The sequence below is a fragment of the Armigeres subalbatus genome, chromosome 1, assembly GCF_024139115.2.
Source record: "Armigeres subalbatus isolate Guangzhou_Male chromosome 1, GZ_Asu_2, whole genome shotgun sequence".
Classification (NCBI taxonomy): domain Eukaryota; kingdom Metazoa; phylum Arthropoda; class Insecta; order Diptera; family Culicidae; genus Armigeres; species Armigeres subalbatus.
Genome location: NC_085139.1, coordinates 187,116,783 through 187,139,859, shown reverse-complemented (window position 1 = coordinate 187,139,859; position 23,077 = coordinate 187,116,783). Strand labels below are relative to the sequence as shown.

Genomic DNA, 23,077 nt, shown 5'->3' with positions numbered 1-23,077 from the left:
ATTATACAATCAAGCCATGTGGTGAATTTGAAATTCACCACACGGTTTTCTACTCCTATTATCAAAAATTCAAATCTAGCGTAATAATTTTCATACAATGTTGAAATTAAAGTCGATTGTTTAGCATGAGTAACCAAAGGATCTACGGATGTTTCATTCCCATGGGCGTTGTGGTTCTCTCAATTCGTGCTCTTGAAAAATCACTAGAAAAAGCACGTGGTTTACAAGATGGCCGATTTGTGGCTTTGTTGTATAACCACCTTAATGTTGCATGAAGAAGAAGAAGCAGAAAGATGGTATTTAAAAATATTCGCACGGGAAAACATACGAAGAAATTTTTGAAACACTTCTTTCAAATTATAGAAGCAATTTAATTAAAAACGGTAAGCAGTACGGGGTTAGTCTTATTTTCTACTGCACAATAAACACAATATTTCAATTTTAAATTTTGTTCTGTGATATCATACTTAATACACAGTATAAGAAAAGTCCAACCCCGTACTGTTTACCGTTTTTAATTAAATTGCCTCTTGAATTTCAGTGAAGAGTTTCAAAAATATCCTCGTATGTTTTACCGTGCGATTTTTTTTAAATATCATCTTTCTGCTTCTTCTTCTTCATGCAACATCAAAGCGCCAATTAATAAGTTCGAAAATCACGCAGCAATGCAATACATCTCGTTGAATATAATTTAACGATGCAACACATGCCGCTTACGCATCCGACTGTTCTGACTTCGTATGTTTATTGCTTAACCGGCAATGTTTACATCCAGCACCATGTTGCAGCACCATGTTTTCGGCTTCAGGCGAGTTGTTCGTGGATGACAGTCGTTTCATGGGGGTGGTGGCGCAAGGCCGGGAATGTTTTGTTTTAACCCTCTCTTTCCCACGACTTTTTTCAAAGATTTCAATATGAAGGAATCATCTATGAAAAAATGCTAGAACAAAAGTTATTTGGCATAGCTTAATTTAGCGGAAAACGACAAAAAAAGTTTTTGATTGTAAATCAATAGTTACTTGATTGTTTTCAATAGTTTCACTATTTTTATTCAAAATTGATAATATTTGCAGTCTAATGAAACCCTAAAGTTGTGCCAAATTTTTGTTGTTGAAATAAATCGATTTGATGGCAAATTAAATTAAGCAAAATTTGATGGAGCTCTACAGCTACCATGGGAAGGAAAGGGTTAACACCTACGTAAGTTTGTCACTTATGGTACGATTACTTTGGCTGCTAGGTCGCGACGAACTAGATGTTGGTCACGCAAAAAGCAGCGACATTAGCAATCTTATACTTTTGAATCAACTGTTTGTATTTTTTCTTCCCTTCCTTTCCCAAAGGGGCAAAAAAAGAAAAAGGGGGGCATGTCCTCCTTTAGGATACCACATGATTACCCTACTTACATGGAATTTGAACCCATAGTCCTAAGTACGCTAGACTGGTGCTTTAACCAACTAATTTACGAAGGACCTCCATCGGACTCCGCATTGGATACTGTACATACACATATGCACATCGAGTTTGCAAAACTTTGTCAATTAAAACCGTCTAGTTGTGCGTATTCTTTGTAATCAATTATCTCAACGATATATTTCTCTCTTTTGTTACAGACCGTCAACAAGGAAGAAATCGTCAAGCGTATTGTTGGCTGTGACGAACCCGAACCGGTTCCGCCTCCCAAGGTTGTGGTTGTGCCGGAAAGCGTTTCGGCCCACGCCAGACTTATCGAGCAGCAACTTGCGGCCAAACTTGGCAAAGTCATCGTTAGCAGAGGGGAAACTATTGGAGCCACTGGTCCAGCAAATCTTGTGTCCGTCCCTAGCCGTAGCGAGACCAAAGCTAGCGGTGGTGGAGCACACAGCAGTTCGTCAGTCATTGAACGCCAAGCACCAGGTGTCGGCAGCAGTTCGGACCCATCGAGAGGGGGCGGCGGTGCTAGCGGAAGTGGTGGCTGGGATCAGTCCAGCCTGGAGAATGCTGATCAAGACATTCTAGAGCGCAAACGTAAAGAGCTACAGCACGAGCTGAAATTAGAGATGGATGCCAGTGGCGGTGGAAACAGCCACCATCATCACCATCACCACTCGTCGTTGATGAAACAAAAGTCGGCCAAGGAAACTTTGGTGGTGAAAAAGGTCCGAAAAGTACCAGCCCCACGGAGGTCTTCTTCTAGTTCGGACAGTTCTAGCAGCAGCGGTTCGGATTCATCCGATTCCGATTCAAGCTCTAGCTCCAGCAGTTCCAGCCGTGATTCTAGACGCGTCAAAAAGCGAAATATTCGACAGAGACGTGATTCCAGTTCTAGTTCGGACGGGGGAGCCGGCAAAAAGATAATAAAAAAGCACACTAAAAAGGTGTCGGCCGATGCAACTAAACGAATTGTAACTAAGAAAATCGGTGGCCATTTGACCAAGATTCGCGTAAAGAAAGTTACAAGTCCTGGTGGAACTACCAGTCACATAAGGAAAGTTGCACGGGAAGTCTCCCCCAGCGGTAAAACACCAACCAAGTATACCGTCAAAAAAGTGGTGGCTTTGAAGAAAGATAAACATGCAGTGGTAGTTGATGCTCGTGATCGTGTCCGTGATAAGGAACGCGAACTGGCTCTTCGAGAAAAAGAACGTGAAAGAGAAAAGGAACGTTTGCGTCTGCGTGAGCGAGAACGTGAACGAGAACACGTTAAAAGTCGCTCACCCAGAGCACACATTCGATCCCGTTCTCCGCGGTCCCGAATGTCCCCTACAGCAGTAACTGTATCAGTCCGTGGGCGGGAGAAAAAGAAATCGCCTGAAGGATCACGATACAGAGAACCGCCTGCAACAGTAGTGAGACGTCCGGAGCGTTCTCCGGAACGCATCGACGACCGTCGAAGACACGAAACGCTAAAAGATCGAGAACGTCGTGAGCGACAAGAGAGGGAACTGGCGAGAAATAAAGAACGCGAAGAGGCGCTCGCCCGTTGTCAGGAACGGCAACGTGAGCGCGAACGTTTGGCGGCCACAAAGGAAAGAGTCGTACCGCGACGTGAACGAGAAAATCCCGTTGATGGTGGGTTAGAAAAGCCCGACCGGCATCGCCCAGTTGAGCGTTTGTTGCCTCGCCCTGCTGAACGCGCTAGAGCATTGGCTGCGGCGAGGTCACCTGGCAAGATTGATCATGACCGCAGTCGTACTCCAAACTCGCCGCGAAGCCGCGACCGCATGCCCCGCGAGAGATCGTTTGATCATGGTGGTGTGGAAAGAGGTAGGCTATGCGATTTAAATTTGTACTAGTTCAACACTAAATGTCATTGGTAACAAAACTGGGCTGTCTTTCTGGTACAACAAAGTTTTACCTAGAGGCTGTCATTTTACTCCGAAAGCGAACTTTTTATTAGAGATGCACCGAATCGGCCAGCCGAATAATGGTGAAATTTTTATTAAAATTATGGGTATTAGGGGAGAGTGTTCCCAAAACGACCCTCTGGCCTATCTCACAGATGACGTTGTCGGCGAGCATGCTTGTATTGTCAGTAGAATATTGCCACAGCACTACTAATTTGGATGTAGGCAGACATATTCCAAGGTTGTGTTTTTCGGAGGTTTCGAGCCATATTGTGTTCTTACTAGGGACGTTCCGATATATCGGAATATCGATATTTTTGTTTCGATATCCGATATTTTAGTATCGATATTTTGACGTAGAATTACGTCTTTCGGTACGATAGGGGGGTCATTCCTAAGTTTCAAATTTGGGACCGTCACGAAAAAAGGTCAGGAAGTACGAGCCAATAACTCAACGGATTCCGGAGATTTTGGTATGAATCGATCATTAAACTCTCTAAGATTCTATACAACTATTGTAAATAATTGATTCAATGCATTTAACTATTGAAAAATAAATTTTATTGCACATCGGTTGAGAAGACAATACTGGGGGAGACGCCACCGTAGTAGGATGTCAAATAGCGGGCTTTGCACAGTAGACGCCTCCAGCAGCACGTCATTCAGAGATAGATTTGACAAGGTTTTCGCATATGCGCCAAACACCACACGTAATTTCGTTATCGAACTGTCGTATTTGAAAACGCAATGATGTGGTAAATAGTAAGCCCCCGTAGGATTCTGTTCCTCATTGCTTAAAATTCTAGCGTGTCTGAGTTTGTTGTATTTGCGAATGAAGTCTCCATACCTCTGCTTCGTATCAGGATATTTCTCCAACCTGTTCTCTAGGGCCTTGAATCGTTTTTCCGCTTGCACTCGGAATCGCCAAGCTCACCAGCATCTTCGCGGAACGGAAGTTTCACCACATATCTTTTATTTTAACCCCTAGCATATGTAGTTACAAGATGCCGTTCACATTCATCCTTCTACAATGGTTCGATTGTTTGCTCATCAATCGTCCAGAATCGCTTCATCAGCTCGTTCAAATTTTCATCACCGCCATTAGTAGGAACTGCGTAATAGTTCTGAACACTCCCAACGTTTCGAACATTCCATACTAGTCCAGCCATCAACCATCCTAGATGACTCTCGTGTAGCAATGGTAATTCCGTAGCCATTCTAATCTTTCCCATCTGCATCAGTTCAAAAATATTTCCGTGCCTATCAGCATATCTATTCAGCTAGGATCGAAGAATCTCGGATCAGCCAATTGCACTTCGGTAGGGCTCGGCCAGCAAGTACGGTGGTAGAAGAATTTGTGTACTTGGGCTCACTGGTGACTGCCGAAAATGATACCAGCAGAGAAATTCGGAGACGTATAGTGGCTGGAAATCGTACATACTTTGGACTCCGCAAGACGCTCCGATCGAATAGAGTTCGCCGCCGTACCAAACTGACAATCTACAAAACGCTCATTAGACCGGTAGTCCTCTACGGACACGAGATCTGGACGATGCTCGTGGAGGACCAACGCGCACTCGGAGTTTTCGAAAGGAAAGTGCTGCGTACCATCTATGGTGGGGTGCAGATGGCGGACGGTACGTGGAGGAGGCGAATGAACCACGAGTTGCATCAGCTGTTGGGAGAACCATCCATCGCTCACACCGTGATAATCGGACGACTGCAGTGGGCCGGGCATGTAGCCAGAATGTCGGATAGTAACCCGGTGAAAATGGTTCTCTACAACGATCCGACGGGCAGAAGAAGGCGAGGTGCGCAACGGGCAAGGTGGATCGATCAGGTGGAAGATGACTTGCGAACCCTCCGTAGACTGCGTGGTTGGCGACGTGTAGCCATAGACCGAGCCGAATGGAGAAGACTCTTATATACCGCACAGGCCACTTCGGCCTTAGTCTGAATAAATAAATAATAATAATAGGGCTCGGCCAGCTTCAGGCGTCGAGCCTCAACGAAGGCAACCCAAGTAACCAAAAGTTCCTTTAAGAGTATGTTTTTCGATTAGGCAGCTCAGTGAAGCTGATTAAGCGATAAACGTACTCTTAAAGGAACGTTTGGTTGCTTGGGTATGCTACAGTTGCCCCAAGTAGTTCGAAGAAAACTTGTAATCCGTTGTCCTCGACTTGGCAGTAACATTGACTCTGAATTTTACAGTTGTTCTATTTCCATTTATACCGATAATTGATATATCCGCACACCGTTTTATCAAGTTCAACACATCACTCATTCTTTCCGAAACGAAATTTGCCATTGCACTTGAATTTAGCAGCGCGCGACACTTGTGCACCAGCATCAATCACATCAACAATAGTGCCAGTAGCACCTGCTTCAGAGACTCGTTCGACGAGACATAGGCTTCACATTTCGCGACGATATGTGGTTCTTCAATGCTTGCCGAATTACCGGCATTTAAACCCGTTTCAAGGCCGCCGTTGCTTCAACGTTCTCGATCTTGTCCTTCGGATGCATCATGATGCTTGTTCTTGCACCCACATCATCTGCTTCCTTCAACCTTGCAGTTGACCGTGCGATGTCCACGTTTCAGGAACCATAGACCTAGTTGTTTTACCTTTGCCGACTGTTTACATCATCTTCTTGAACATTTCATAATTATCGACCATATGGTCGTTATTGCATACAGCGCAACTCGTTTGCTGTAGGTAGCCGCATGCACCTTGCTTGAGGGAGGTAACACTCCGCTTCGTTGGTTGATCGGTGTTCTATGTTTGAGTGTGTTGACAGGCAACTCACACCTCTCCAGCATGGTACACCGCTTTCGTAAAAAATCCATCATTTTACCATATCCCGGGAGCTCTCCATGTTCCATCGTGGCCTCCCATGTCTCGCAGGTTTCGTTATCGAGTCTGGAAATAACCAAGTTCACGATGATCGCCTCCGATAATTTATCTGTCCTTTCGAGATTGTGGAACTTGAGTGACTCCAGTCGTTTTTCCCAACATCAAGTAATGCCTTCAGCTATGCATGACTCTCTTTTGCCATTGGTTCCAACACCAGTAATTGAGTAACGTGACCTTGAACCACCATGCGAAGATTCTCAAACTTCTTGGTCAATATCCTCTATGCCCCATCGTAATTATTGTCATTCAATGTCTGCTGGTCGATAGCACCCTGTGCTTTGCCGACTAGCGCTTTATCCAGGTAATATAGTTTAATAGCTGGCGAGTCTCCAGTACACTTGTCTACAATATCCTTGAATATGTCTTTGCAGTGGCGTCGCGTGGAATAATTGGGAACCTGTTCAAAAATGTTCAACAATCAAATATCATTCTTAATAACCCTTCAGCACGTGCGCGGTGTGGCGCCACTCGTCGCTAGCACGCTTTAGGCCATAGGCAACGTTCTTGCAACAAATGGCGCCCTACCAAATAACTATGACTGGCGTCATCAGTGACCATCGGAAAAATATCTTTATAAAGCTCACTTTTGGTTGTTTGCCGTTAGCAAGGGAAAAGCATCATGCAACCATTTGATAACCAATAAGTTTTCATTGAAAGAGTAAGGTTATGCACATCATTACAGCTATATTTGAGCCACATATAAGACATCCACATGCAGAGACATCCTCGAAATATATGAACTTGAACAAACAATATTGAAATAGAAGAGAACTACGTTCAAATAATTATGATGAACCAAGCTGCTCCTCACGAACTAAGTCAAATATGTAACTGTTGTTACTACTGGCATTCGTATCATCTGTAGTTTTGTATTCCGCGCATAGTTGAACGACTGGAGAATATGTCTTTTGCTCGTTCAAATTTGAAGTTGAACGAGTTGCAACGAAATGTGAGAAGGCGTCGATATTATGCTCGCAGTGTGTAGCAGCACTTTGTTCCCAAACAGACGATTAGAGAGAAAATTTTCCTCACAATTCTCTCTCATATTTTCTTCTTCGTTCACGTCGTAAACTTGAACGAACTGCGACGCCGTTTCGTTGCGAGGTTTGTTGCATCGCTTCGTGTTCTACGCGTAGGTGGACAGAGACAAAAAAAACACGTGTTTTGATGCAGGAGTGTCTTTTTGTGCATTGGTAGGATACAAACAACCAAACGCCTGAATACAAAAAGGAAAGCTACATGTTTGCCTATGTTTCAAATGTGTTGACTGGTTCAGAAACAAAATTGAACGTAGCTGTTGCAACAGTTTTCTGCCAACCGGTGCAACTATGTTTTTGAACACAAGATCAAAATAGACCATATAAACATATTCTGACTATCAGTTTGTGCAGGCAAGTGGCCAGCCTTCCCGGGCCCATCTTGATGAGCTCAGCTCCGATACCATCCTTACCAGCTGCTTTATTGGTCTTTAGCTGTTGAATGGCATCCTTAACTTCCCTCAAGGTGGGGGCTGGTTGGCTTCCATCGTCCGCTGAACTGACGTAGTCATCTCCTCCGCTGCCTTGACTTTCACTGCCTGTACTCTCAGCGCCATTCAGATGTTCCTCGTAGTGCTGCTTCCACCTTTCGATCACCACACGTTCGTCCGTCAAGATGCTCCCATCCTTATCCCGGCACATTTCGGCTCGCGGCACGAAGCCTTTGCGGGATGCGTTGAGCTTCTGATAGAACTTGCGTGTATCTTGAGAACGGCACAGCTGTTCCATCTCCTCGCACTCCGCTTCTTCCAGGCGGCGTTTCTTCTCCTGAAAAAGGCGGGTCTGCTGTCTCCGCTTCCGTCTATAACGTTCCACGTTCTGCCGGGTACCTTGCTGCAGCGCGACCGCCCGCGCTGCGTCCTTCTCCTCCAGAATCTGTCTGCACTCTTCGTCGAACCAATCGTTCCGTCGACTTCGACCCATATACCCGACGTTGTTCTCCGCTGCGTCGTTAATGGCTGCTTTAACTGTACTCCAGCAGTCCTCAAGAGGGGCCCCATCGAGCTCACCCTCTTCCGGCAACGCTGCCTCGAGATGCTGCGCGTATGCAGTGGCGACATCAGGTTGCTTCAGTCGCTCTAGGTCGTACCGCGGCGGTCGTCGGTACCGAACATTGTTGATGACGGATAGTTTTGGGCGCAGTTTAACCATCACCAGATGGTGGTCAGAGTCGATGTTAGCGCCACGATATGTCCTGACGTCAATAATGTCGGAGAAGTGCCGTCCATCAATCAGAACGTGGTCGATTTGTGATTCTGTCTGAAGTGGTGATCTCCAGGTGTACCGATACGGGAGGCTGTGTTGGAAGTAGGTGCTGCGAATGGCCATATTCTTGGAGGCGGCGAAATCAATTAGTCGTAGGCCGTTTTCGTTCGTCAGCCGGTGAGCGCTGAACTTTCCAATAGTCGGTCTAAACTCCTCCTCTTGGCCAACCTGAGCGTTCAAATCTCCTATGATGATTTTGACGTCGTGGCTTGCGCAGCTGTCGTACTCACGTTCCAGCTGCGCGTAGAATGCGTCCTTATCATCATCAGTGCTTCCGGAGTGTGGGCTATGGACGTTGATTATGCTGAAGTTGAAGAACCGGCCTTTGATCCTCAACTTGCACATTCTTTCATTGATCGGCCACCACCCGATCACGCGCCTTTGCATATCGCCCATCACTATGAAAGCTGTTCCCAGCTCGTGTGTGTTGCCGCAGCTCTGGTAGATGGTATGATTACCTCTAAACGTTCGCACCATTGATCCCTTCCAACAAACCTCCTGCAGCGCTACGATGCCGAATCCACGGTCCTTGAGCACATCGGCGAGTATGCGTGTGCTCCCGATGAAGTTGAGAGATTTGCAGTTCCACGAACCGAGTTTCCAATCGCTAGTCCCTTTTCGTCGCAGTGGTATTCGCCGATGGTTCCGGTCCGAGAGTACGAGTACGAGAGTTGTTGATTGTTCATCAAACACAATGTTATGTCTTGTAAAAAGTGTTATTCCTTTGTCAAGGTAGTCTAAGACTATTATTATGTTCTAAGAAGTAGCTTAATCATTTCTAAACTGTCAATATCTATAATGTACTAATGATCAGCTATGAGTCAGCTTTAGGATTCACTTTTCGGTGGCAAAGTAAAGCTTCATCACGCCTATTCCCTACTATTAATAAACATTATCGAGAGTGAAGCCGTCATAAGATTGTTCATATGCCATCATTATAATGTTTGGTATTTTTTATTATGGCTCTTCGAAGTGAGACATAACAAAATAAGACTGGCACCACGTTCCTAGTTTTGAAAAAACTTCTACTCAGTGAATCCAGTAGTCATTTCCCTACGAATGTCTTGAATACATTGTGTAGCAATAAATGCCTAGCTAGCTAAGTATAAGCGTGGCTACAACTCATCGTCACATGGAACGCATCAGAAAAGTATTTGCCGAAAAGAAGAGAACTCACAACGAACGAGAACAGACACGATGTCCGTTGGATTAAATGCATATGCCGTAAATTGGTGCGTCAATGCCAGATATGTAACGCGGCACAAAACAAAAATAGTCAACATGTGATACCACTACGACAGGATATGTCTTTGGTTGCCATATCAGTGCTAATGGCGTAAGCCGACCCACCGCGGCAAGGTAACATATCCGAGGGGAAGGATATTCATTGATACGCCAAACAACTTGTTCATAAAATTTTGTGAATAAACTTGTTTCTTGCTTGTTGAAATGAGAAAGTGAAAGTTTGTTTCTTCTCCGGTCGTGTTTCTCCAGTCAGCGGATCGACCGGTCGTCAAAGTTTAGTTTTGCTTTGTGCGGGTGAGTAAATAAATCAGAAAGTGAAAGTTTGTTTCTTATCCGGTCGTGTTTCTCCAGTAAGCGGATCGGCCGGTCATCGAAGTTTAGTTTTGCTTTGTGCGGAAGGCAAAACGATCGGCCGGTCGTCGTAATTTTGTTCTGCTTTGCGCGGGTGAGTGAATAAATCAGAAAATGAAAGTTTCAGACAGCGAGAGTGTTATTTCCCATCCCATAGATCGCATCACTTACCGAAGTGAATCCAGATAAATTATCCTTTGTAACTAAAACAATATCCTATCCCAAGACAATCGTGGAGATGCAGAGGTGTTCTCGGTCTCTAGTAGCAACGAGAGTCGGACTAACAATCCATCCCTTCCTATATGACCGTAAGGACGTGGCCGGCGCCGTTATTGACTTTAGATATTTGAGCTCCCGAAACGTGTACATTGAGAATGGGTAGCTAGTCCCAAGCCCCATTTATTGTGTTCTCTGTACAATTTCGCAAGTTCTAGTCAATCACGGAGTAGCAACTACGAATTGTGCGGTCATAATGCTCATGCTCATGCTCATGCTCATGCTCAAACTTGTTTCTTGCTTGTTGAAATGGTCCGTTATTTCATGTTTTACTTATTCAGGGCAATGATTTGAATGTCCTTGTAGGATTGTGAAGTGAAATTGATATATCCGAAGCATTATTATTGAAATATTTGATTTTTTTTTCACTTATCCCATTTACCCACTTTCCCACCGTAAATAAATTTTCCAATGTCTTTTCCAGAATTTCCAAATCACCATGAACGACGTAGTCGTTCAAGGGATAGAGAGTATGTTACTCCTATTGTGCGAGGTGCCAGAAGTCGTGATAGCCCATATGATCGTCATAACACGCAGCCCGCTCGAGACACCCGAGACTATAGAGAGCCCGAATCTCGCCCTGGCCCTGCTTACGAGCGGGATAGAGGACGTGGCCATGACTATGCTCGTAACGAGTATCCAGATGACCCTCCTCCACGGCGTGAGCTCGATAGAGAATGGGAGCGCGAAAGAGAGCGTGAACCAGATCGTGGCCCACCACGCGGTTACGACAGACGTGACGACCATGGTCGAGAGTGGAATCGCGATCATGGTCCTGCAGCACATAATCATGGTCACGAACAAGATAAGTACCAAGGGCCATCTAGAAATTGGGAAGAACCACGCTGGAAAGAAGCTGATGGATGGGTAAACGAAAAGGAACGTGGAGACTGGAAATTCAAAGAACGGGCATGGGAGCACGATGACCATCCGGCCGTCGGCCCGCCTACACATAACCATGGTGGCGGCCGTCGTTGGCAGCATAATCACCCGGAGCCAAACCAAGGATCAAACTGGCATGGAAAACCTAAAGAGGATATGGATTTCAGCCCTCGTCATAAGTTAGCGGGAAGACTTGGTGATAGAGTCGGCAATGACAATGCTATGTTTCGACGGCAACATCAAGGTCATCAGCCAATGTTTCACGGTCACGGTCGCAAAGGACACGTAGCTATCGGCCCAGGTCGGTTCGGAAACCAGAATAAATACAGTATCAATCGCACGCCCCAAAATCTTGGGCCTCAACATCAACACCAGCATCAACCCCCACCCCATCAACAACAGCAACAGTCACCACAAGGATTACAATCACTTGTGCCTCCAGGACCAGGATCATCAAATCAAATGAATCAACCAGGACCAGCTCAACCGGGACCATTGATTCCTGAAAGTAGTGCACCGGCAGCCACATTACCGACAGCTAAGCAAGAGGATGACCTTCCGCCTCTCGTTCAACCGGCTCTTCCGCCAGTAGAAACTCCCCCTAGTGAGGATTGTCAAAACCAACCAGCTGCAGCTATGACGCCTTCCACCGGTCCTACCGACAGTGTGACTTCCGTACGGACTACAGAAGGAAACGAGACTACAGATGTTCCGATCGTTCCCGATGTAGTTGACCCAAGAATGGCTGTTAATGCGGATGCTACTACTGATAAAGTTGTCGTACCAGTAGTGCCTCCACCTGAGCCAATGGATGAAGATAATCTCAGCGAAATTAGCGATGACCCGGATGATATCTTGACTAGAGAAGAGGTAAGTGCAGCAAGGGGTTGTCCATAAAGTACATCACGCTTCATGCAATGAATTCAGAAGTTTGATGCAAAAGGTGCGACGAAGTGGGAAGAGTGTTTGCCTGATGTACTTAATGGAAATCCCCTAATATTTATATTGTTCACCCTATGCATATCTGTGGTCCGTACCTCAAAGCAGTTTTGTTGACCCTCGGTATTAATTTCTTTGCTTCATGCTGCACGGATTGACCTTGCGCCTCACGGAATAGGAAGATGATTTCTCCAACTCCAAACAGGCTACTGGAGGATCTACTGAACAGCTTTGCACCGCAGTTCCATCAGCATCCATCCCGATGATTCACAGTGGCTCGTCCTCTGTGATGATTCCTTCGCAGGTGCTTCAAAATCATTCACAGCAGTCCACCGCACAACAGCTCTCGAATCAACAGCAATCTTCCTCCGCATCGGGACCCAGGCGTCCTTTTTTATCTAAAGCTCGCTACAAATCCTATGACGGGTGTATTGGGGGTCCCATTGGACCCATCCCTGATCTGTACGCGAATCTCGACGACATCGGAATGTCGTTTCGTGTCGGCACCGGAGTAAGCCGTTTGAATTTGTTATCTTTTTGCTTTTAGTTGTGTTGTGGCTTTTTTTTTGTGATGCTGTTATCTATTTTGCGATACAGTTCAAAACCTCGTATTCTGAACCTGAACGTTTTCTGTGATGCCAGGTGATTCAGACGCATTTGGTTTCCATAAGTTTCAATATAATTTGGTTATATTCAGGTTGGACGGGGTATGCAATCTACGATAAATTCGGCCTACCTAATACATAACAACTAGCAATAAGAGCATCGTGAGTTACTAATAGATGACTTTCGCTCAATCAAGAACGTGGGTTGCGCATCATTGAATTTATCTCCTCGGTTCAGACTTTTTCACGCTGTTTGAACTAAAATCTATATCATAATGAATTGCTTCGACAACTACGCTGCGCTGTCAAGCCGTTGTGTTTATGCTCTGGAGCATTTCATTTTTTTCTATATGCGTTATGGCAGTTGGCACCAATGCTATGCGCCATCACTAAAATATTTCTGAATCCAATTGAAATTTCCTACTGTCAAACGGTGTGACTTGCAACACTTTTAGGTTTCTCTCTCCATAATTCTAAAACAAAAGAATTTTCTCATTCTACTAGTATACGATACTTTGAATGCGTCATCATACTAGGGATTATTCTGTAGTCAGGTATACAACAATAATAAAACTAATAAATAAAATAAAATAATATACAAATCATGTGTGTTGCAAGTCACCCCTTCTGTGAGCTGACTTGCAACACTGAGTTTGAATTTAATTATATTATGTTTTTAAACAACCTAATCGTAGTGATTTTGAATCCTAGGGGTCTTTCTTCTATGCTGTTAATCCAGGGGCTTCATATCCACAACTTTTCTGCTGCCAGGAAAATGCATCATTTGAAAAAAGGGGTCATATTTTTTAAATCTTTATTTTTCGTGATTTTCTCTTATTTTATAAGTTCATCACGTAAGGAATCATATCTTCCATTGCCTTAAACTGAGCAAACCTATTCAATACGGATTTTTTTCACGTCTTGTTTCAACATAAATTTTAGACAAACTGCTTCAAAAACGGACGCTATCCATGAAAAAGTTGAAATATGGGGTAAAATAATTATTTTGAGATCTTGCAGGGCTTCCAAACCTTATTCCTTGAGTTCTGATCTTGATGATCTACATAAACAACAAAGCGTTTTACGGGGCCTTAATCCTATTTTGAAGTTGGAAATGGTATTTGAAACATAATTAAACTATTTTTATTAAATCTCAGTGTTACCAGACCATCAACGGTACTCCAAACAATTCTCGAGTTCAGATCTTGGAGGTCCACAAGACCAACAAAGTGATTCATAGGTTCCTGAGCTTGTGTGTTAGTTGTAGAAGCTCCGTGGGACATCATCACCTCAGAATTAAAGAAAAACCAACACTCCCAGAATAGCTATGATACTCCAAACCATTCTTGAGTTCAGATATTGAAGGTCTACAACACCGATAGAGTGATTCATACGGTCCTGAGCTTGTGTGTTAGTTGGAGCAACCCCATGGGACATCATTACACCAGTATATACAAATCACAACATTCCCAGAGTTCCTGCGGTACTCCAAATCATTCTTGAGTTCAGAAATTGGAGATCTTAAAGACTAACAGAGTGATTCATACGTTTTCGAGCTTGTGTGTTAGTTGGTGAAGTCCCATGGGACATTATTACATCAGTATATAAAAAAACAACATTCTCAGAATATTTAAGGTACTCCAAACCATTCTTGAGTTCAGATCTTGAAGGTGTACAAGATCAACAGAGTGATTCAAAAGGTTCCCGAGTTTGTATGTTAGTTGGAGAAGCTCCACGAAACATTATTACATCAGTATATAAGGAATTCAACATTCCCAGAATAGCTACGGTACTCCAAATCATTCTTGAGTTTAGATATTGGAGGTCTAAAACACAAACAGAGTGATTCATAGGGTCCTGAGCTTGTGTGATAGTTGGAGCAATCCCACGGGACATCATAACACCAGTATGCACAAATCACAACATTCTCAGAGTTTCTGCGGTACTCCAAATCATTCTTGAGTTCAGATATTGGAGGTCTACAACACAAACAGAGTGATTCATACGGTCCTGAGCTTGTGTGTTAGTTGGAGCAACCCCATAGGACTTCATTACACCAGTATATACAAATCACAACATTCCCAGAGTTCCTGCGGTACTCCAAATCATTCTTGAGTTCAGAAATTGGAGATCTTAAAGACTAACAGAGTGATTCATACGTTTCCGAGCTTGTGTGTTAGTTGGTGAAGTCCCATGGGACATTATTACATCAGTATATAAAAAAAAACAACATTCTCAGAATATTTAAGGTACTCCAAACCATTATTGAGTTCAGATCTTGAAGGTGTACATGATCAACAAAATGATTCAAAAGGTTCCCGAGCTTGTGTGTTAGTTGGGGAAGCTCCACGAAACATTATTACATCAGTATACCGTGCACGCACCCAACTTTGCGCAGCTCCTAATTTTGCGCATTTTGCGGTTATTTTTGTAATAGAATGCGTTTAAACTGAATTTCGAAATATAATTATTACTTGTCAGCACAATATACATGCTATCATAACAGTGCATACATTTTTTCGCTGTTAAATGACATATTTTTCATTTTAATAGTCCAAACTTGTACTAAAAACAGTGAAAATGACCAAAATGGCGTGTTCTTAACACAAATGACAAGTGACGGTTTACCCGAAAAACTGTATTTTTTGTAAATTTTTATATTAGCTGACAACTGATTACACATGGACCCAATAATTATAATATTGTAGAAGCCATCTCATGAGAATTTGGTTAGTTATTTACATTTTTCTTTAAAATATATGATGCGCAATGTTAGGAACAATTTTTCAATACAGTGTACCTAATTTTGCGCACAACTCGTATTTCTTCGATATTTTCAACATTTATGATATACCTCGTCGGAATAGGGTTTACGCAAAAAAGTACTTTTGTTAGCTGTGGCCAATGTACATAAATGAGGCTGTACATACACCAACAGACGTGAAAACATACTAAGTATGTCGAATCATAAGAAAATAATGCCGGGCATCCCCATATTCTCAAATATGCTCAAATATGCCTACAAATGGAATGAACATAAATTGTAATAGTAGTATTAGCTGAAAAAATAAAATTTGGATGAAAAATTGTATGATAGACGCTTGCTTCGTGTTAGAAATTTTCCAAGTTATGTGCGCAAAGTTAGGCATATAATAAGGGGTCTGCTTTGAAGTTCAATTTACTATTTATTTTGAATTTTTGTACCAAATTTAGTTCTCAAACAATAATATAATAATAATACTACAGCATGGAAACTATTTCAGGCAGATAGCTACTTTCTGTAAGTTGTACGAGTTGATTCAATTTTGCATTTCCTTAACTGCGCAAAGTATGGTGCGTGCACGGTATAAGGAATTCAACATTCCCAGAATAGCTACGGTACTCCAAATCATTCCTGAGTTTAGATATTGGAGGTCTAAAACACAAACAGAGTGATTCATAGAATCCTGAGCTGGTGTGATAGTTGGAACAACCTCACGGGACATCATTACACCAGTATGCACAAATCACAACATTCTCAGAGTTTCTGCGGTACTCCAAATCATTCTTGAGTTCAGATATTGGAGGTCTACAACACAAACAGAGTGATTCATATGGTCCTGAGCTTGTGTGATAGTTGGAACAACCTCACGGGACATCATTACACCAGTATGCACAAATCACAACATTCTCAGAGTTTCTGCGGTACTCCAAATCATTCTTGAGTTCAGATATTGGAGGTCTACAACACAAACAGAGTGATTCATAGGGTCCTGAGCTTGTGTGATAGTTGGAGCAATCCCACGGGACATCATAACACCAGTATGCACAAATCACAACATTCGCAGAGTTCCTGTGGTACTCCAAATCATTCTTGAGTTCAGATATTGGAGGTCTACAACACAAACAGAGTGATTCATAGGGTCCTGAGCTTGTGTGATAGTTGGAGCAATCCCACGGGACATCATAACACCAGTATGCACAAATCACAACATTCTCAGAGTTTCTGCGGTACTCCAAATCATTCTTGAGTTCAGATATTGAAGGTCTACAACACCAACAAAATGATTCATATGGTCCTGAGCTTATGTGTTAGTTGAAGTAACCCCATATGACTTCATTACACCAGCATATACAAATCACAACATTCCCAGATTTCCTGTGGTACTCCAAATCATTCTTGAGTTCAGAAATTGGAGATCTTCAAGACTAACAGAGTGATTCATACGATTCCGAGATTGTGTGTTAGTTGGTGAAGTCCCATGGGACATTATTACATCAGTATATAAAAAAATCAACATTCTCAGAATATTTAAGGTACTCCAAACCATTCTTGAGTTCAGATCTTGAAGGTGTACAAGATCAACAGAGTAATTCAAAAGGTTCCCGAGCTTGTATGTTAGTTGGAGAAGCTCCACGAAACATTATTACATCAGTATATAAGGAATTCAACATTCCCAGAATAGCTACGGTACTCCAAATCATTCCTGAGTTTAGATATTGGAGGTCTAAAACACAAACAGAGTGATTCATAGAATCCTGAGCTGGTGTGATAGTTGGAACAACCTCACGGGACATCATTACACCAGTATGCACAAATCACAACATTCTCAGAGTTTCTGCGGTACTCCAAATCATTCTTGAGTTCAGATATTGGAGGTCTACAACACAAACAGAGTGATTCATAAGGTCCTGAGCTTGTGTGATAGTTGGAGCAATCCCACGGGACATCATAACACCAGTATGCACAAATCACAACATTCTCAGAGTTTCTGCGGTACTCCAAATCATTCTTGAGTTCAGATATTGGAGGTCTACAACACAAACAGAGTGATTCATAGGGTCCTGAGCTTGTGTGATAGTTGGAGCAATCCCACGGGACATCATAACACCAGTATGCACAAATCACAACATTCGCAGAGTTCCTGTGGTACTCCAAATCATTCTTGAGTTCAGATATTGGATGTCTACAGTACCAACAGAGTGATTTATAGGTTTCCGAGCTTGTGTGTTAGTTGATAAAGTCTATTTGCATCATTACACCAGTATATACATAATACAACATACCCAGAATATCCACGATACTCCAAAGCATTCTTGAGCTCAGATATTGGAGGTCTACAAGACCAACAGAGTGATTCATAGGTTTCCGAGCTTGTGTGTTAGTTGGTGAAGCCCCACGGGACATCATTACACCAGTATATACACAATACAATTTTTCCAGAATATTTACGGTACTCCAAACCATTCTTGAATTCAGATCTTGGGGGTCTATAAGACCAACAGATTGATTCAACGGCTACTGAGCTTATGTGTTAGTTGCAAAAACCCCAGGAGACATCATTACACCAGTATATGAAAATTACAACATTCCCAAAATATCTACGGTACTTCAAAACATTCCATAACATTCCCAGAATATCTACGGTACCATACATGAGTTCAGATACTAGAAGTCTAAAAGACCAGTAGAGTTATTCATAGGTTCTGAAGCTTGCTTGTTCCCTAGCAGCACACATGTTCCACAAAAGTTACTTCAACTCATTTGTTACCAGATTCAGTCACAATAAAGTTGATGCAACCATTTTTGTCTGAATTGTGCTGCTCGGGTTAGTTGGAATTGCTCCAATGGACATAATTACACAGTACTTACGTACGTACGAAAAAAAAGCATTTTGTTATGATCACAAACATTGCATCCACTTTTTTTGTTCTTTCGTTTCGCTTGGTCTACGGGAACCATAGCGTATCTTGATTGACCGGATGTACATGTGAATTGTTGCTACTCCATAATCGATCAGAATTAGAGTAAGTTGCACCTCGAAGACGTTGGCACTCTCATACTTACTTGCTTCAAACTTATTATACATATTATATATTTTATACATATTACAGTATCCTCAGTCAGAACTGCAATTGAGTTTTGAGCTTGAGGTTCTATATGATCACGTATGTTGTACGATATGTTTAACATTTCTATAAGCATTGAAACCACCAAGGGGTATCATGAGATGATAGTCTAACCAATAAATGAGTATTGCGTACCTAGAACCGAATAAAGCTCGCAACACATTCAATCGACAATATAATTGGTTTCAGTATCGCACGAAGGTGGTATGTACTAAGACTAACATTTACAAGTAAGAGTAAAGTAATTTACGTGTGAATAATTTCACTTCAAACGCTTTTCACCATACTTATCCCAAAATAAATTAAATTTAATATCTGAAACATGTTGTTGAAAAAATCTATTTCTCAGCTCCTCTGCAACCATTTGATGTGATTCTGGGAGATCGTAAACAGAAGGTGCTTCAGTAAAACTTTCATTTTAGTTCTGAAATCATCAAAAACAATCAGATTCGAAGAGACACTTTAAGTTCTGGTACACTGCTGAAAACATGCAGCACACTAGGGGTAAACTTTTTGGAAGCAATGCATCAATGATTACGTTTCTCAATAATAATCTTCTCCATCGAAAAAAAAAAATAGTAGACTGGAAACTGGTGATTGTTTTTTTCGAGAAACGCTCCTTTTTTGATGATATTTGTGCAAGGTGGCCATTCACAAAGTGCGTCCTTATTGGAGCGGGGGGTCTGAGCAGCGTGACGAATGAAAAAAAAACTAGAGGTTCATTACAACAAGTGTGACGAAGGGGAGAGGGGTGTTGAAAATGGTAATTGTTTTGCTTGACGTACTTTATGGCGATGGTAATGTTGAAGCTAATGTGGCTATAATGGTGTAACGCCCGTGGAACTTCTCTTCTTCTTATTGGCATTACATCCCCCACTGGTATGTTGCCGCCTCGCTATTATTTATTTTCAGACTAAGGCCGACGTGACCTGTGCGGTATATAAGAGTATTCTCCATTCGGCTTGGTTCATGGCTACACGTCGCCAACCACGCAGTCTACAGAGGGTCCGCAAGTCATCTTCCACCTGATCGATCCCCTTTGTCCGCTGCGCACCTCGCCTTCTTGTGCCCATCGGATCTTTGAACCATTTTCACCGGGTTACTGTCCGACATTCTGGCTACGTGCCCGGCCCACCGTAGTCGTCCGATTTTCACGGTGTGAACGATGGATGGTTCTCCCAGCAGCTCATGCAACTCGTGATTCATTCGCCTTCTCCACGTACCGTCCGCCATCTGCACCCCACCAAAGATGGTACGCAGCACTTTCCTTTCTAAAACCGAAAATGGTCTAGACCGGCACCGGGAATCGAACCCAGCTACCCTCAACATGGTCTTGCTTTATAGCCGCGCATCTTACCGCTAGGCTAAGGAGGGCCCGTGGAGCTATTTCAACTTATAAAAATAGTGGGGACATCGAAGATCTTCATGTTGATCGATTTGAATATTAAGATCTGAGCTCAAGGACAGCTTGGAGTTAGATGTCGAACGAATTCTGTAGTGTGTTTTTAATGTTGAAGTGACGTACCGTGGAGCTATTCCAACTCATAAAACTAGTGGGGAAATCGAAGATCTTCATGTTGATCAATTCGAATATTAAAATCTGAGCTCAAGGACAGTTTGGAGTGTCGTCGATGTTCAACGAATTCTGTATTATGTTTGTAATTTTGTATTGACGTACCGTGGAGCTATTCTAACTCATAAAACTAGTGGGAACATCGAAGATCTTCATGTTGATTGATTTGAATATTCAGATCTGTACTCAAGGATAGTTTGGAGTATCGTAGTTGACGAACGAATTCTGTAGTTTGTCTGTGATGGTGTAACGAAGTCCCATGGAGCTATTCCAACTCGTTAAAATAGTGGGGACATCAAAGATCTTCTTGTTGATCTATTTGAATATAAGGATCTTGAGCTCAAGGACAGTTTGGAGTGTCGTAGATGTTCAACGAATTCTGTCATATGTCTATAATGGTGCAACGAAATCCCGTGGAGCTATTGCAGCTCATAAACATATTTGAGACATCGAAGATCTTCATGTTGATTGATTTGAATATTAGGATCTGAGCTCAAAGACAGTTTAGAGTGTCGTAGATGTTCAACGAATTCTGTTTTGTGTTTGTAATTTTGTAATTACGTACCATGGAGCTATTCCAACTCATAAAACTAGTGGGGACATCGAAGATCTTCACGTTGATTGGTTTGAATATTAAGATCTGAGCTCAAAGACAGTTTGGAGTGTCGTAGTTGTCGAAAGAATTCTGAAGTTTGTCTATAATGGTGTAACAAAGTCCCATGGAGTTATTCCAACTCATAAAATTTATGGGGACATCGATGATCTTCATGTTGATCGATTTGATTATGAGGATCTGTACTCAAGGATGGTTTGGCGTGTAATAAATGTCCAGCGAATTCTGTAGTGTGTCTGTATTGCTGTAATGACGTACCATGGAGCTATTCCAACTCATAAAAATAGTGGGTGCATCGTATATCTTCTTGTTGAACGATTTAAATATTATGATCGGAGCTCAAGGACAGTTTGGAATGACGTAGATGTTCAACGAACTCCGTAGTGAGTCTGTAATATTGTAATGACATACCGTGGAGCTATTCTAATTAAAAAAAAAACTAGTGGGGACATCAAAGATCTTCATGTTGATCGATTTGAATATTAGGATCTGAGCTCAAGGACAGTTTGGAGTATCGTAAATATTGTAAAAGATCTGTTATACCACTGGACAGGCGCAGAATTTTATCATAAAGCATTTCACTTTTAATTATTTAACCAGAATTTGTTAAAGTATGGTGTTGATTCCTTAGAACATCAAAATTACAACTCATACTGAACTAGGTTTTATAGTTTTTTATTATGTTCAATTGATATTTTTACTCATTTTACATAAATGTATATGTATGTTGTTTTCATTATTATATTCCATTTATGTTTTTCTGAAATAATTACTCCCATCTTCCGAACATAATAAATTCTCAATCTCTTCTAGGAGATCACAAATCAACTGAACGAATCAACTAATGCTGGCGATAACAAACAAGATGCTGGCGATACTGGTGTCCCGGATCCGTGCAATCCAATGCATGCTGGCCCTGAAGGAACTCAGCCGCTGTCGGCTCAGCGTCCCGATGGTAATGTTGAAGCTGCTTCGGGCGGCAACAGCTCAGAAGTGAAGGATTCAAAAGAAGCAGGCAAATTGCATGCTAATAAGGAACTGAAGGAAGAAATGGATCTCGACTTTGAGGAAATATCCGACGGCGAATTAGAAGAAGAAAACAAATTCAAAGGTAATCTATCATGTTATTATTAATATTATTTTGGTTGCACAATGATCAAACATTCAATTTGCAGGTCTAGGTGACGCCCTTGGAGTTGATTGGGCCAGCTTGGCACAGGAAACTCGTGCTAAACTCAAACCGGATCAGATAATACCAGTTTCTGCTCGCAACCGCTGGAAGGCACATCATATACTACTTGATATAGGTATATCGGTACGTTTGGCAGGTGAGGCTTACGCGCAACGCGTTCTCACGGAATCTAAAGAGAAGTTACGCGAAGAAATCGAAGAGTTCAAAGCCGCGGCCGCGCAGCAAAAGGTTGTGGCGGTAAAAAAGGAAGAGGAGGAACAACTTTTCAATGGGGTCAAAATAAAGAAGGAAAAACTAGATGAGGATGAACAAAAAGAACAACAAACTGAAGAAGCTGCTGTCAAGAAAGAAGATTCAAATGAGAACAATGAAGTTTCCGAACAAGAAGCTAACCTAGCAGATATCGACAAAATCCTTCATCCGGTAGCGTCGGTACATGTGGCTATGCGAGAGCGCGCCCGAGCAAGACGAAATTTGATTCTTTGTGCTGCCGGTCCGAACAGTCGTGCGTTGAGCGCCAGACGTGACTTGGAAATTCGACGCCAATTGTGTGGCTTCCGTCGCAGGAATGTAACGAGCGTATAACAGAACATCAAACAGCCCCAACCAACCCTGAGTTGCACGAAATGGTAATGAAATTGTATCAGACAACCATGCAGCCGAAGAAAATTGAAGTGCAGTAAGGAAATTTTAGATGTTTTAATTTCTTCAATTGTAAGGAAGAGGACCTTCCCTTCAATAGATTATTTATAGGATTAATGACGTCTATCAAGTATTCAATGTTTCACTAAGCAGAAAGAGCATTTTACCCTCTATTCGCCCAACTGTTTCTAGACCACAATGCATCTAGTTGATCCGTAAAATATATATTTTCCTTGTCTTGTAGCGTATCTAAACCATACTTGTCGATTCTGGATAATGAAAATAAAATTTGATCAAATGGTAAAATAAATGTTGTTGTTTGTTAT

At 42.4% G+C, this 23,077-nt stretch overlaps 1 protein-coding gene and 1 pseudogene across 1 annotated transcript in view; one reads left to right on the top strand and one right to left on the bottom strand.

Annotated features, from left to right (window-relative positions):
* The window catches only part of LOC134205612 (fl(2)d-associated complex component-like), a 29,894-nt pseudogene extending 6,833 nt beyond the window's left edge, over nt 1-23,061 (top strand).
* LOC134205616 (beta-1,4-mannosyltransferase egh) overlaps nt 1-23,077 on the bottom strand; it is a 435,947-nt gene that overhangs the window by 143,791 nt on the left and 269,079 nt on the right. The window lies entirely within an intron of this gene.